The sequence below is a fragment of the Synchiropus splendidus genome, chromosome 4 (assembly GCF_027744825.2).
Source record: "Synchiropus splendidus isolate RoL2022-P1 chromosome 4, RoL_Sspl_1.0, whole genome shotgun sequence".
NCBI lineage: Eukaryota > Metazoa > Chordata > Actinopteri > Syngnathiformes > Callionymidae > Synchiropus > Synchiropus splendidus.
The window spans coordinates 29,613,128-29,628,986 of NC_071337.1; positions in this window are offsets into that span (position 1 = coordinate 29,613,128).

Consider the following 15,859-nt stretch of genomic DNA (forward strand, 5'->3'; position numbering starts at 1 on the left):
AGAATTCAGCCTGGTAAACTTGGCAGGAGGGCAGCTGGTGGCGAGTGTGGTACTGAGGCAGTGTTTCTCTGGACAGTGAAATGACTGTAGAGAGGAAAGCTGTGGCCAAAGTTGTGGCCAGGAGCAGACAGGAGCTATTGTTTAGGTTTCATAAGGGTCAAGAGAAAGGTGTGGCCCTCACATCCACGTGTGGGCTCAGCCAGACACCAGTGATGCGCTGATGAAGCATTCTGAGAGATCAGTACAATGGCACTCTTAAGTTCTAAAATGATGCAAGGATTCACTGAAACACAGTTATACAGAAGAGTGCCAACTTGTGAGCTCTAAAATGAAGACACTGCTTAAAGAAGCACCACCGTGTGGTCACCCACACATCGAGCATTTCCCCTGCTTCCTACACTTCAACTGTGAGGATTGTTCATGTTCATGTTCATGTGATGCTAATGTACACCACCTACTGCACCTAGCAGTGCTGACAATTACAAGCATTACCATCCTGCTATCACCTGATTTTATTATTAGTCGGTTGAACTACTGACGCCTAAAACTATGATACTATTGACACAAGTCATGTTTTATGCTTTGTGGGGACATTTCATTGACATGATGCTTTCGCCAGCCTCTCAAATGGCTAACCTTAACTGGGACCTAAACTTGATTTCAATTCAGTTATGTTGACCCATTTATTTTGAAGTTTTGATTTGAGGCTTAACCTCAAAAAGGTCCCCACAAACAGCTCAAGGTCCTCTCAAGGTGGAGTGTTTCCAAGAATTGGTCCCCACAAGGGACGCACACACACACACACGTTTATATCTCTGTCTTTGTTGGGACCTCTCACTGGCATGAGGCTTTCCCCAGCCTCTCACCCTAAACCTAACCATCTAAAACAAATATCTAACCTTAACCAGGACTTTCAATCAAACTCAACTGGACCTAGTTATTGTGACATTTCACCCTCAAAACCAGCCAAATTGTCCTCATAAGATCTGTGTCCTGACAAGATTGGTCCACACAAATATAGTAATACATGCACACACACACACTCCAGGCGTTGAAGGAACCATGGCTCTTCTATCATTCATTCCCTGAGAAGTGTTTTTCATCTTCTTTTTCCCTCTGGAAAACAGAATTCATGACCCGTCACCTTTTTTCGCTGACTGCACGTACACCATGTGCCGCCTCAGTAAACGATTTTCCCAGCTACTTTCGTTGCCTCACAAAACACTTGATGACACCGGTGGCATGAAAAGTGTACGATTCAATTTGTCAGTGGTTATTACTTTGAAGCACGGACAGCAACAGTTATGTCATGATTGCGGTCCATTTTCTGCCAAGTGTGAGTGCGTCTAACTTAGCGGCAAAGTGTTTATTTTCTTTCACTGTTGACGATCTCTAGTTAATGTCCCATCTCCTGTCATCACCTTTACAGTGGGGCATCCTTGCATGAAACCTCTCAGAGCGAGCGATAAATGGTAACTTATCAGGAGAGCACAGCAGGTGTTTTTGTCCCTCCCTTTTTATTATTACATTCAGAGCAAGGCTCTTCAGGGACCCTATTTCAGCAAACCAAATTATTTTTTTTTGGCTTTATTTATTTATTTATTTAAATATAATGGTGAAACAACAAGTGAAATTGCTCATTCACAATGGCATTGCACATAAACGGCATACCTCAGCTGTGTGTCCTTGAAACACTGACACAAGAGTGGAATGACTAAGAACTTTTTATTTATATTTCACAATGTTCTTTTTGGTGGGATAAAGATGGCAGGAAACACAAACTACTCTCTGAAGTGAACAAGGGGGCAGGCAACTCTGTCCCGAATCTGTCAGGGTTTTGTTTGCCCTTACGATCAGACGATCCACAAAGGACTGAGCCTCTTCTCTCCCACTGCATCTGGCAACAAACAACTTTGGCTAAAATGATTCTTCTCTGCGATGTCTGATTTTCTACCAACGCCTCTTGTATCATCCTCTCTTTGCTTTGTCCTTCTTCATCGGGGACTGGAGCAACTCCTTCACCATTGGACGAAGCCCTGTTGGAAATCACACTATTCTCACTCAGTTTGGAACATATTCAATGTGTTGAATCAGAATTCTGTTTCAGTTGCCATGATTTGTACGATTCACATGACTTTTCCCTGACATGTGACTGCATGCATTTACACTTGGCTCTAACATGCATTTTCAGTGACCACGTTGCATAAAGGACCACGAACATTAGTGGTCTTTTGGTGTGGTCTTGTGCCAGTTTAGTGATGCTGGTTTCTGACTGCTGCACTCCAGAATGCTTCACCTTCACACAATCTGATGCATGGCCCATCAGTACCTGGTCCTTCTCCTCCCCTCTGCCATCGGGGCAACGTTGCACCCATCACCTGCCTTCTTTGGATAAATATTTAATCCAAAATTCTCTGCTGCTTCCTAATAATTTTATGTTTAATAGTTCAGCAAAACAAAATTGTCCTCACATGGCGGGCTGGGAGATGCCGCATTTCAAGATATGGAGGGGGAATACAAGAGTTGGGAAAGATAGCACACATCTCATAACATCTCAATGAAGATGGCTATAAATATCATATTAAGACAAAACACTAAATCCACCCACATTCAAACCAAATTTTCGGAAAATAACCAGTCTATGCATGCACAATAATAATGCTTATATATAACATATATGCGTGTATGTTCTGTGTGTGTGTGATCCTTTATGGAACTCTTGCAAGTCACAAAACCGTGTCAACTGGTTCCATGAAGTTGTCAATTGAGAGACTGAAAACATCAGTTTCTATCACAATATAGAACTTAAATGCCCTAAATCAAGGGTGTTTAAGCTAATCACGAAGGGCCAAAATATGCAGTGGAGGTGATATAGTTCTGGTGTTCACATCGGTATTGAATTAAATGTACTGCATTTAAATATCTTGCAGGCCGTATTTGGTCCACAGGCCTTGTGTTCTTATTTTATGAAACATGAATGATCCAGTGAAAAAGAAAAACAAAGGATCGGTAGAGAACGAGGTGTTGAGCGGAGATTCCACTAGCAGCATGTTGAAACACCCCCCGCCCTCACCCCCTTATGGATGTGATCAATAACAAACTGCAGTCATGTTCCGTCCCAGCGTTTCCCAAAATCCATTTCAGATTCTTTCAGCAGGATTTCTTCCCGCAGGGGATGGGGTTGGTTAATAACATATGGCAACAGAGGCTTTTTATTGAGTAAAGACTCTGGGATGCTGGTGATGGGGATGTGTTTAGAGTAATCACCGCAGGAAAACAGAGCGCTTTCTCTCTTTTTTTTCATGAACGGAGGCCACAGACAGCTGGAATTGTCAATTGTCCTCTTTGCTGTGGTAGAATATTCTTTTGAAGTTGTTGCTTTCAAGACTGGAGGAAAAATACAAGCTTCAAATATCAGATATAGAGAGAGCATTCTAACCCAGGCAAGGTGTGGTCCATATCTGTTTTCTTTAGTGGCAGGATTAGTATAAACCAGTCTCAGTGTCTTCCTCTCTCAAAGACATGAGCCATTGCTCCTCGTTCACTACTTGGAAACCCCACTTGGAAATCTGTGGTAGAGAATGAATGACTCGATTAACTTTCAAATGGGTATTGAAGCTCTTTCGAAGTCAACTGAACTCCACTCCTGCGTGATCTGGGCTTGTCTTGTGGAGTTTTTTTTTTCGTGGCGGTCCTATAAAGAGAGAAGTCAGCACACAAAGAACAGTGGGATAAAGGCTTAGCAGCACAGTACCAGACGGTGATGAACACACGTAGCTGGAGGTGACTGCATCATGTGATGATGTCCATCTTCTCATTCAGGTTCAGAGTGAACCCTGCTCATGAATGAACTCAAGGCTTCAAATCCAGCCATTCACCCATTCACCTGGCTTTGTGGATACATCTTCATGTGGAGAACAGCAGGTGTCACAAAAGAAGTGCAAGTCAAGTGCAAAATTACTATTGTATCATACACAATTTCCCTTGGGATTAATAAAGTTTTGGATTCTGATTCACTTGCAAATTGATCACTGCACCATTTCATCCATCGTCCAGGAATGATCTGCCTCAGTTCAGTGTCAAATGTTAGTCTTGCTTGACATTTGCAAAAAGTGTCCAAAGTCACCATGTAATTTTGAGTTCACATGAATTAAACCTCGGCGAAAGTTTTATGTGACACGACTCTAAACTTATGCTCCCTCTATGTATCACATACCGCTTTACATATGCGTGCGTTCTTTACGTTGGTATTGCTGTTCATCAATATATCCACCAGGGGAACAGCCAAGGGTCAAAAGTTTATGACAACAAAAAACCAACATGACGACTGTGGAAATAGTACAAAAGAGGAAAACAGAGACAGCGTTGCAGGAGGCGGTGGTTGCGGAGGCCATTCAATATATTGTGACAGTATCTTCTTCGTGTCTCATTTGAGCGACGTATCGGATAAGGAGTGCAATTCTGCTGCAAAAGTTTCTGGTGGTACAGGTCCATTTGGTCAGTTTCTGTGAGCTTTGTGGTATGTAACAAATCATAAATGGGCCTTAAAACTGAACTGGCTATTCAAAAGACCTCCCTGGAGGGTCATTCAAGCACACAGAAAATCAGATGGGCTTTTCATTTCATTTATTCATAGTATCCCCTTTAGCTGGCACCAAACACAGAATCAGCTACTCTTCCCGAGGTCCCCAGCCAACATCGTACCAAACCATAACCATAAAATTCAAGACAAAAAGTGGACAAAAAAAACAGTTGAATTACAGAGTGAAATGAGGGCGACTTATCAAGTGTCTTCAAAGCATTCTTTTAAAACAATGTTTACCTGGTGCTTCAGTGATCATAATGAATGTGTTCCATATTCTGCCCTAAACATTATTGATGTACACACAGTGTTTTAGTTTAGCCATGTGGCTCCTAGTGGCCTGCCTGGTAGCATAACCATGAGCATACAAACATGCTCAATAATCCCGCGTCAAAAACATTGGCGACATAAAGATTCACTATAGTTAACTATAGTTATAGGCAGCCCTGTTTATCACCTCTCAGTCATTCCTCGCAATTGTTTCCCCCCCCCCCCATCTCTGCCAGGACCCTCCACTGAGAGCGAATCCTGTATTCAAAAGGAGACTTTTTTTGATCTAGTGAGTTGAAACAGACACGCTCGAACGCACAGAATCCTCATGTTCCTAGTTGTTCTTTTAGTTTAATTCAATAAGTTTGTCTTGTCTGTCACTGCTGGTCTTCTTCAGCGCTGATGCTGTCTGTTCTTGTATTTATTATGAACTCGTGTATGCAGCCAACGTAGCTTTGCCTGAACTCTGAGATATGATATACTAGTGAGGAATATCACCAATTAAAGCGAGGAGTTGTTTCACAGAGTTTTTAATTAACGCCACATCGCACGAATCTGCTTTGCAACCAGACAGTGCCAGAAACCATATCGTGCCTGAAACATTTCCCTTAATTAAATTGCTTGGATTTTAATAGTAAGCTATAATAATGATTCACATGAATCAATTTTATGACTCTGCATAACGTCCCCTGAAGTGTAGAAGAATGACGTTTTCGTGAGAAATATCGTGTGCGTGTGGAAGTTTTGGGAAGGAAACGTCAGCCTTATTAGAAAATGATCTCTGGTGTATTGGAGCGTAAAAGATGCCAGAATTCGGTTCTCTTCCTGCGCTCGCCAAACGCGTGCATACACACTGCCACCCTGGCAACATCGCATGTAGTGACATCCTCATGAATCCAGCTCTTTGGTCTATTATCATTAAGAAAGACTCCATTACACGACTTGTCATTTTTACGAGCGCATCACTGTCATGCGAATGCAAATGAAAGCCAGAATACTGAAACGCAGCACGCATAAAAATATCACCCTAAAGATGGAATCTGAACGTGATTTGCAGTCGAATCTTCTGAGCGCCCAATGTCACAGCGTGCTCTGCTTGATGGGTTTGGAAAAAAAGAAGTTCAGCCGATGTCTGCAACGGTTGTAATGGACTCCTCTTTGTTCTGTTTTCCCCTCCAAATGTTTTCCATTTAAAGCTGCGAGTGGATGAGAGAGTAAAAGACTGAGGGAATCTTCATGGTGATGGAGACAGCAGCTCTCAGTTAATATTCTGGAGGAGACTGAACAACAGATTCCACCTTAATCAAGTTTATATGCATTTAAGGCTGAGGAACAGCAGATGAGACATGACAGAATGATTGTGTTATTGTTTTATATCCCCCAATGTTTTCACACTGGTTGACTGGAACACATCAACAATCGAACCCTCTGGTGACTTGACTCCTCGCATCACTTCTCTGTCTGGTCAAATAGCGAACAGAAACTTAAAAGAGCAAATGGATGCTTGAATAAAAATGTTCAGACTGAACAATTCCTGCCTCGTACTTAAACCACATTGCTCCATGGGGCTCTGTTTATCTAGGGGGCTACAGGTACAGTTTGAAACCTGAGTCTTATATCCACCTCCAGCTGAAGAAGACCAGCAGTGACAGACAAAGTTGTCAAGTAAAACAAAAAAAGCAACTAGTGACACCACTCTGTTACCACCCTGGTACGTATGTCCTGGTTTTGCACTGGGGATCTTTCAATTGTATGGGTGAAGCAACGTGTTGCAACACTACCACTACACCACAGCACAGAACCTCACCCCTCTCCCCCTTTCTGTTATAGTTACAATTCTTCTTGCAATTCACTTCCTTCCAAATGTCACGCCAGACATGGGAGTGGGGATAGGAAACATTTGGTTTGTGTAGAACCTCCTCTGCCAATGATACAGTCTGATGCAATACTACTGTATATATACATATGCGTCCTAACATCCTAGCCCCAACCATTCCTTTTGAATGTTAAGGAATGCAGTGGGAGGGGAACCTTTTGCCTCATGAGTCATCATGCATGCGACAAGTGTGAGAATGTGCTGCAGCTCTGAAGGTTACTGATCAGGTGGAACCCAAAATGTTGTAGGAGCAACAAGGAGGCAGAGGACACTTGAAGAATTTAACAAAAAACAATTTAAAAACATGGTTATTCACAGGAGTCAAACAATAGTCTAAAAACGCAGTAACTCATAATAAGAAGTCCAAATGTCACAATTGTCCAAAATCCAAAACGTCCAACCAAACCCGGGGAGAAAACAAGCAGAAATACAGAAATCAAAAGCACACATGGATGTCAGAACAACACACAGCAAAGTAAAACAAAAGGCTCAGGCACCAAGGCAAAAATACAAAAGCAAAAACTCCTCCAACAGCAGTCCAACAGCAAGAGAGTGCAGACGCTTTCTTCACCAGTCTGGCAACTGGACAATCTGACACACGACACTGGAACTGGGTGATTCCAGCAGCTGATTCAGGATTAGTTCCAGCTGTGTGCTGTATGTGAAGCTCAAGAAGACAGAAGAGAGAAGAGCGGAAGTGCAGGGAACCAAAATAAAAGCAGCTCAACACAGCAGCAAATGAAATATTTGCACATTGTGATGCGCCAGGGCCCCATGGCAGCCTCTCCATGGAGTTTCCATGTTCTCCCCATGTGCACACAGGTTTTATCCGGTTTCCTCCCACAGCCCAAAGACATGCTCACTAGGTTCATTGGACACTCTAAAATTGCCCAACAGTGGGTGTGAATGGTGTGTGCGCCATGTGATGGACTGGCGACCTGTCCAGGGTGTATTCCTGCCTCTCGCCCTATGACCGGCGGGATAGGCTCCAGCACTCCCCGCAACTCTGACCACGACTAAGCACTGGTTAATTGAAGATGTATGTATATGATGCGCCACAAATCCTCATCTTGCTCTTTCCAATAATGTTAACAATACTGAGTTTGTATTTACTGTATATTTCCCACTGCAGGGCTTTGACTTTTAAACATTAATTCAGATTAATTCACTCTAGACAAAATAACTTACATTACAGATTGATCGTGTACAAACTTTGTTTCACTGGGAACATTTCTCAGAGACTGAATGAGACTGGATTTTTAAGTTTAAAACAGACACAAAAATGTTCTGTCTTCATCAACCCATCCTCGCTCCCGTGGCGTAATGCATACCGGGAAAGTGGACCTTTGCGTACTATATGAAAAAGGCAACCTTCTTAGGCTGAAGGCTGCCTGTTTTCGTCAATATAGGACGCAAAAGGCAACTTTCCCAACGTCAATATATGACACCATGGCGGTGAGGATGTGTTGGCCTTTACAGTATATAGTCAAGAGGTCACACATAGCATCTTTCCACTCTGATGTTTTTAGGTAATGTGAACAGATTCAAATTGCATAATTAATGAATACATTTATTAATTATAAACCCTTATCTTGATTAATGTGTAATTGAGACAGCAAACACACGTTGTTTGAGAAACCGGCCAACAGATTTGACTTCAGCGTTGTCATGACACTGGTCTGTCTGCTATCATGGCAGCGCTGTGACTGAGAGCTCAGCAGAGAAGGCGATAAGAAATGAATCCCACTTGTTTGCTCGGCTCATGTTTGCGCCGTAAGCTCCAGTGTGCCAGCCCACTCTGACCTTCACCAGCATGCGCACTCAGAGCGGCTGCTCTTCCTCACTGGATGCCCTTTTTTTCTCTTCTCCCCTGGCACGGAGACAAAGCCATTGTTGTTTAAATTCAGAGGCAGTCTCTCTGCTTATGTAAAAAAAAATGCATTCATCTAAATCAGATTTTACATCATATGTTTCTGCACATTTGCAAAAGCATCTTTAATTCACACCCTTCCAGCACTGACCCGCATTTATCACTGCTATATCATGTGGATGATACTGGGGAATTGCTTGTCTCGTGTTTAATACTGTATGTGTAGAAAACTCCAGATCTTTGTGCTCGCTGCTTTGTTAGCTGCCCCAGTGTTTCACCGGCTTGTCTTTTGTCTCGGAACAAAAGCTTTGTTACACGGGATCTCGACGTGTATCCTTGAGGAGCAGCAGCAAAAGAACTGATTGTGTCTCACTATAGCAGCATACTGTAGCGTTAACTCGATGACCACACCGGTGTTTGCAAATGATCTGCTTTTCTAGCAAAAATAAAAACCCTGCAGATGGATTTTTTTTAATTAAAAGATGATTTGTGTCATTTACACAGTCGTGGAATATGAAACTGATCCAAGCAAACACATGGTATTTTACAGTTGCTTTTCCTTTGAACCCTACTGGAATAATAAAGCACTCACTACAAAGACGTTATTTTAAAGAGAGCAACCTTGCTTTTTTTTCCTGTCAAAATGCGGTCAGGCCACAGGATTGCAAGATTAAAGACCTGTCCAAACAACTAATACTTACCCAGGTTCCTTGTGAAAAAAAAGAACAACAAAAAACTGCGCTCTTCTTGAGAGCTTTCCAACGAACTCAACCTCAACCACTTGAGTGGACCAGACAAAGATGATCTCTAGATCAGAAGAGACCTATCTGGTGAATGTGGTGTGAGGATAATTCAGATGAGATCCAGTTTACCTTAGGGCCTTAGTTTGTTGTTACACATGGTTCATTTCTATCTGAAGAGGTTTCAGCAACTGGCCACCCCCATTCCAGCAGGAAGTTTTACTGCTACCATGAGTTCCGGATGAGACCTAAAGACCAAGAATCACTCCACCTTGAGCATTTGCAGTATCTCTACCTAATAATGTCCTTTTTGTAAAAAGACACAACCCCCCCCCCAAAAAAAACAGAGACAGATCAACGGACAAACAACAGATCTCAACTTATTATGGAGGTAAAACTCTGCTAAAGTAACTACTTGCAGAAGCACAAAATAAGTTTATTTCATCAAACACCGTTTATTCACCATTCTTCCTTCTAGAATGAACTTTTTAATCACATTCCTCTTTGACTTTGAGGTTTTTACACAGCAAGCCAGCCTCCTCCACCTAAACGTGTCCTGGTCATCCTCCCTGGTCTCATCATGCCCTTTATCCCATCCATAACCGCAATGGCTCTTTTACCTGCTACCTCCCTTTCTAAGATCTTTTGTCCAACATGTTCCCTGTTTCTCATGACTGCTTTATGAAAGCTTCTTAATTGCATTGTGTTGCTGTCAAAGAGCTTTTGTTGGCTGTTTATAGCTCTACAACACAATAAATGCCGGCAGGCGCGATGTTATCTGTATATTTGATGATGTTTCTCTTATTCAACATCCACAGGGAATAAGTAACATAATCCGAATGTTTTTGGAAGCCAAAAGGCTTTAAAAAGAAAAGAAGGCAGTAAACTGTAGCCTTGAAACAGGTACTGGTCAGAAAAAGCCATCTGCTTGTCTTTGGTTTGGCCTTGTTACGTCAAGCTGGTCACCTCCGACAACTCAGCCAGGTGAGGTGTGTCTCATCTGTTAAAATAACCAGCAGGTTAGTGTGTTGGAGCGGCTCTGTCTTGTCTGTCTTCCGTGACGCAAAGTGTTAATATTGATTTGTTTTAAAGGATCTCAATTCAAAAGCTGTTGTCACTGATCCAGAAATGACCCAAGTGCATGGTTGGTGCAGTTGACTTCTTGTTTGTCCCTGGTGCTTGAGCTTTTGTGTATGCATTTTGACCACTACATCATCTCCATCTGACAATCTTCCAACGTGTTTCACCCCACTGAGGTTTCTACTGTCTAAACCTCCACATTAGCCCTCGGATTTGCGTCTGTTCCAGGACTTCCTCGGTCATTAGTTTCCTCTTGGTTTGTGGCGCCCTTGGTTCTTTCTTGTCTGCCTTTGTTGTAGAGTGTGTATTTTTTGGAATGAACTCAGTAAAAACTTTTCACAATGTTGAGTCTCCCTATGTACGGGGAAGGAGCACGGATGATCTGACACCACAGCCTGGAACCAGGAAGCAGAGCAGCAAGCTGGCCGTCATGATCTGTCAAGGAAGCAGGAAGATCAAAAACTAGAAAGTGATACAACAAAATAGAAGCAAACATGAATCAGACTCTGACACCCATATGTCTGTTTATTGAAGGAAAACCACAGAACACATATCTTCGAAGAAGACAGACAGGGTCATTATTTTAATGGATTGATGAATATACAACGCAGTCATATAGAAAGTGGAAGATCAGATGATATGCATGATACATGATGGACCGATCAAGCACACACAGTTTAACCAGTGAGAATCAAGAAAATCCAACTAACAGCTTATTTACCACAGATGGGACCGTCCAAAGTCACTATTTGCGAACGTAATAATTTGTAGTTTTGCTGTTCTTTAGAGCGTGTTTAGCTCATGGAGATGTTCAGGGTAACAGGTTAGATCACCGAACAGTGAAACAGAAAGACTGTTTAAAGCTGCATGGACTCTTTGAGCACCAGACAATACAGTAGCAAGCCGCTGGTCCATTGAGAATTTAGAGATTCATACGCCCAAGGCCACATCACACCTCATCAGGGCCTCAGTTCAGATTCCAGTGAGTCCAAAAGCCTAACCCTGTGCTTTGCCTATAGCTTGTGTAAGAATGGATTTTTCCATCCATGCATGTTCTCACGCTGGTGTGTGTGTGTTTGTTTATGCATCCTGTCCTTAAAGGCCAAACCAGACAAATCTTACTCGACACTCAAGAGTGACCCCCTGACCTCGGCGAGAGCCTTTCTTGTATGCCTAGCATACTGATTCCACAAGAAAACAAACGAAGCAAAGCAATGTGGAAGAAATGTTTTCACAGCGTTTAGCAGATTGCGGCATTTTCCTGGTGCTACAAAACTGAGGGGAACATAAAAAAAACCCCTCTCATTTAATACAATAAATAATGTTAAACGTGACACTGTCTTTGGAAGCACTATCTATCTATCTATCTATCTGTCTGTCTGTCTGTCTGTCTGTCTGTCAGTCTGTCTGCACCGCGAGTAAATAGAATTGATCATTTTGATGATCACGTCATTGCCCTTTGGAACTGTCGACATTCTGACTCGCTCACATCCACACTCGCGTTCTGCTGCGGTGGCCCATGGCAGTCATTAAACCAAATGGTTGCAAATTAAACCAGGAGGGCAAAAGGCAAAGGTAACAGAGTTTACAGACGAAACATTCATTCCATAGCAGCATCGAAAAACTCCTGTTCTGAACACGATCAAGAATTTATGGGATGACAAGAAAAGTTCTTGTCTGAAAACAAACCCAGCAGACTCCAAAAGCTGTGTTCGAATCCATCACACAAGCAAAGAAAGAGGAATGATTTCAATGAAACTACAGTTTTCAAGACTTTTGTATTCACTGCGTGTGAAACAATGAATGCGATAATGGACGTAGCTTTGTTGTCTTTCAGAGAACTTTTACTTTGCACTGAATACTAAGCTCGGCTTGAAGCGTCATCTACCATTAGCAGTGAACACAGTCCTCATCCTTCTGGTTTATTCATGGCTTATTTCTTTACTGTATATATTTATTTAAAGCCACTGCTACACAAACATTCAAAGCTGGATCAAAGCAAATTCAGACGCTCAGAGGCAGGATTTCTCTCCTTTCCTCACCCCTTCAATTTATACTCAAAAGAAGCAAAGCTATGAAGCTACGAGATGCAAACCGACAACAATCATTAGAGATGAATATTGGATGAATCAGAGCTGTTTTCTTGGAAAATGATTATGCTGGGGAGGGAGGCAAAGGTGAGAGCAAATCTCAGCATGCATGAAATGTCTTGGCAAACACCTGAGAAAGACCTCTGATCTAAATCTGCAGGGTGCGTTTTAATAATGCATCCGCAATCACCCAAGGCTACAATCAAAATATCTTAACTGGATCTTCACTTTAACGGGAGATTGTTTAAAGAATCAAGGCTTCTCTGAGAGGAGGGAGAGATCAAAGAGACTTTCAGACATTCTCTCGATGTTGCCAAGTCAGGCCATCGAGTGAGAGAAATCCATGTCCTTTCGTTAAGATGGTCACACCATCTTTTTCTTCCCTCATAAATGATCCAAAATGACTATTCAAATTGTCCATCCCTCCTCTGTGTCTTGGAGAAAATGGTCAACTAGCAGGATGAGATAAAGATCAGACGCAAAACTATTTTTTCTCACTCACAATTTTGACAAGTGAATTGTCCTCAAAATAAAAAAAATTCAGGTAAAAAATAAAAGATGCTGACGTAGTTTTGAAAGGGCTCAATATATCACAGTTGAACAACACTTACTTTGGGAAAATGTTTATTTGCCTTGCTCGACTGTCAAAAACGAATTTGTTTCTCTGCCTTGTGAAACCATTTCAAATGTTTCTGTACTGAACCCAGCTCAAAGTCCTCGTAAAACGCCCCCTCTATTTAACTCCTATATGTCCTACCGGTATGTCCTTCATAACAGGAGTGAAGACTCCAAATTTCCGCTGATTCCCATGTTTCTCATGTGGCAGTCATGTATATTTGTTCAATTTTTATCCTGACTGTAACGGTCTGTCTCTGTGCCTGAATGTTTATGTTTTCCCCAACTGTGGTTTTGCTCTCTCTTTTAGTTTGGTGCTTGTATTTCCCACTGTGATTGCACCTGACCTGCCCTGACAGTTTGGCCTTTGGAACTTTTGTGAACTGGACACACCCAAAGTCATGTTTTGCGCAGCCCCTGCTGGGGATCTTCATTAGTAGTTGTTTTTTTCAGGGCTGTGTCCCACTTGTGTTTTTTTTCTGCATGAAATTGTCCTCCTCTTTCCTTGCCCCACTTTTACTTCCATTTCCGTGACGACCCATTCCTAATTTGTCACATTGCGTGTGCTGGATGGCATCATCATCAAAATGGTTTTTCATGGCATAACTGAAGAAAGCACTTAAGACCACTAGATTGTGAAGCACTCTTGAACAGACTCACATTGGTGGACGCACTGGACTTAAATAACCTGAGAACCAGCCTCACTTTATTATTGCTGCCCTTTGAGACTTTAACTTTGAAGCAAACACAGCATGTTGTGAATTTTATATGAAATAAATTTGTGAATAGTTGGCTGAAAAGTGACTGATGGTGGAGTGTGGTGGGAGATGTGCCAATGGCATGTACCGAAACTCAATTTATCTGTGGTGTTGATGTAGCAGGATCTTTGGAAACCGCTTCGAAAATGTGTCAGTCCAGTCACATCATATCAAAGCTTTCAGGTCGCAAATTCCCAAAAATAATTGATTATTTTAATGTTGTATTCTCTCAGACATAAAAAAAATGCAGGGTCAGCATATCTGGCCAAATTCTAATAATGATAACAAGCATGATGAGGGTCACGCCATAATGGAATAGAGTTTTAACCCTCTTCAGAGTGATGGCAATGACATATTACCAGATGCTAAACTGGAAAAGACAAAATTTATGAAGCTAAAACTGAAGTGATGAGTGCGATTTAAAACAGCATCCCAAGTAGCAGACCACTGTACCACAGTTTCTCTTGCTGTGGGTTCCCAACGTGTGAGATGGACTGAGCATGGGTGCCATGAAAACATGTACATTGAAGGTGAGACAGTATGTCTTCATGGTGTTGTACGATGATATTGCCATCAAATAACAGAAAATGCGTGAAGGGTTCATGAGAGCGTGGATGAGGACAAGTGTTAGGTATCAGCAGAAGGGCTTCAACACTGTAACTCCTCCTCCTCCTGCCATGAGAAGTAACTCTTCCCTTTATGAGCCGATTGAAATTCAGTTCACAGGCTATTCATCCAGTCAATGACAGGAGAAGTCAGGACCGCCTTGCTACCCTCAACACTAATAACACCGTAACGGTCAGAGATACATCAAGTTGAGCGCTGATAGTTAGAGGCTCCCTTTAGTGCTTATTGCAGACAAATTTTGCCTCAATTTGTCGTGAATGAGAGCACGCTTGAGCACACCTGTGGTCGATCATGATGGTTGCGCTCCTTACTTGGTTAGACAAATTACTGGTGCGTTTTATGATCTGCAATAAAAGCCTCAAGAGCACAGAGCAACCCAGATAAATTATTTGTTTTCCTAATTGCCAGAGCACAGAGGCAGATTGACTTCTTATCATTTGGGACAACTTTGACCTTTAACCTTTTTGGCTTGTTCAGTGTCACGGCAGGTTCATTGCCAACCCCGAAATGAATTTGATCCGTTCGTGGTCTAGTTTCTCTGCTTTTTGCTGTCACATATCAGTTGTTTTTTAAACCAATACTTGCGAAGATGGATTGGTAGAGGTTGAGGGAGGTGTGGGGGCTACTCAAAAAAGTCTCAAAAGTAACAAAAGAGCACTATTTTGGGGGTATGGACCAGGGTCATTGAAAATGTTCACTGATGTCACCATAAACCGACGTTTCTCAGTTCAATTCGTGTCATCCTTGCAGTCTTCAGCACTGCCACAAGGAGGCAGTATAAATCCTGGAATGACGACCTATTTTACCAGCCTCACCTACGGTGATCCATGTCCCTGTCGGTTTGTCATTAGTTTATTACATCATTCGGGTCAGTTAATTTGACATGATTCATTTCTATTATTTTTATATTGCCTTCTTTAAACATTCCCTACTGTTACTCTTATTTTGCGTATTAATTATTCTTTAACTGTACAGCTTTTTTAGTCAATATATCCACTATATATTTATACATTTGACAGAACTGAACTTCAGGGACTAAGTCAACATTTCGTATTAAAAAAAGAATGTTTCATGTTGTGGCCAATTTTCAGATGAAATGCGTTCATGAAGAAAACCAAATGAATCAATCTTCTTCATAAAACAAGTTTCTCCCAGAATGTAACTTCAAAGGAAAATATTGTGGCGAAATCCCCATTTTATTAATACAGTTTCTATGAGAACGTTTTCAGTCAGAAGAACATGTATGAAAAAAGTGTTGTTGTTTCGAAAACGCTGACCACGCCCATATATGGGCAAGGGGCGGGGTCAGGCAGGAGAACCACTTCCCACTGAGCTCACTTCCGCTGCTCAG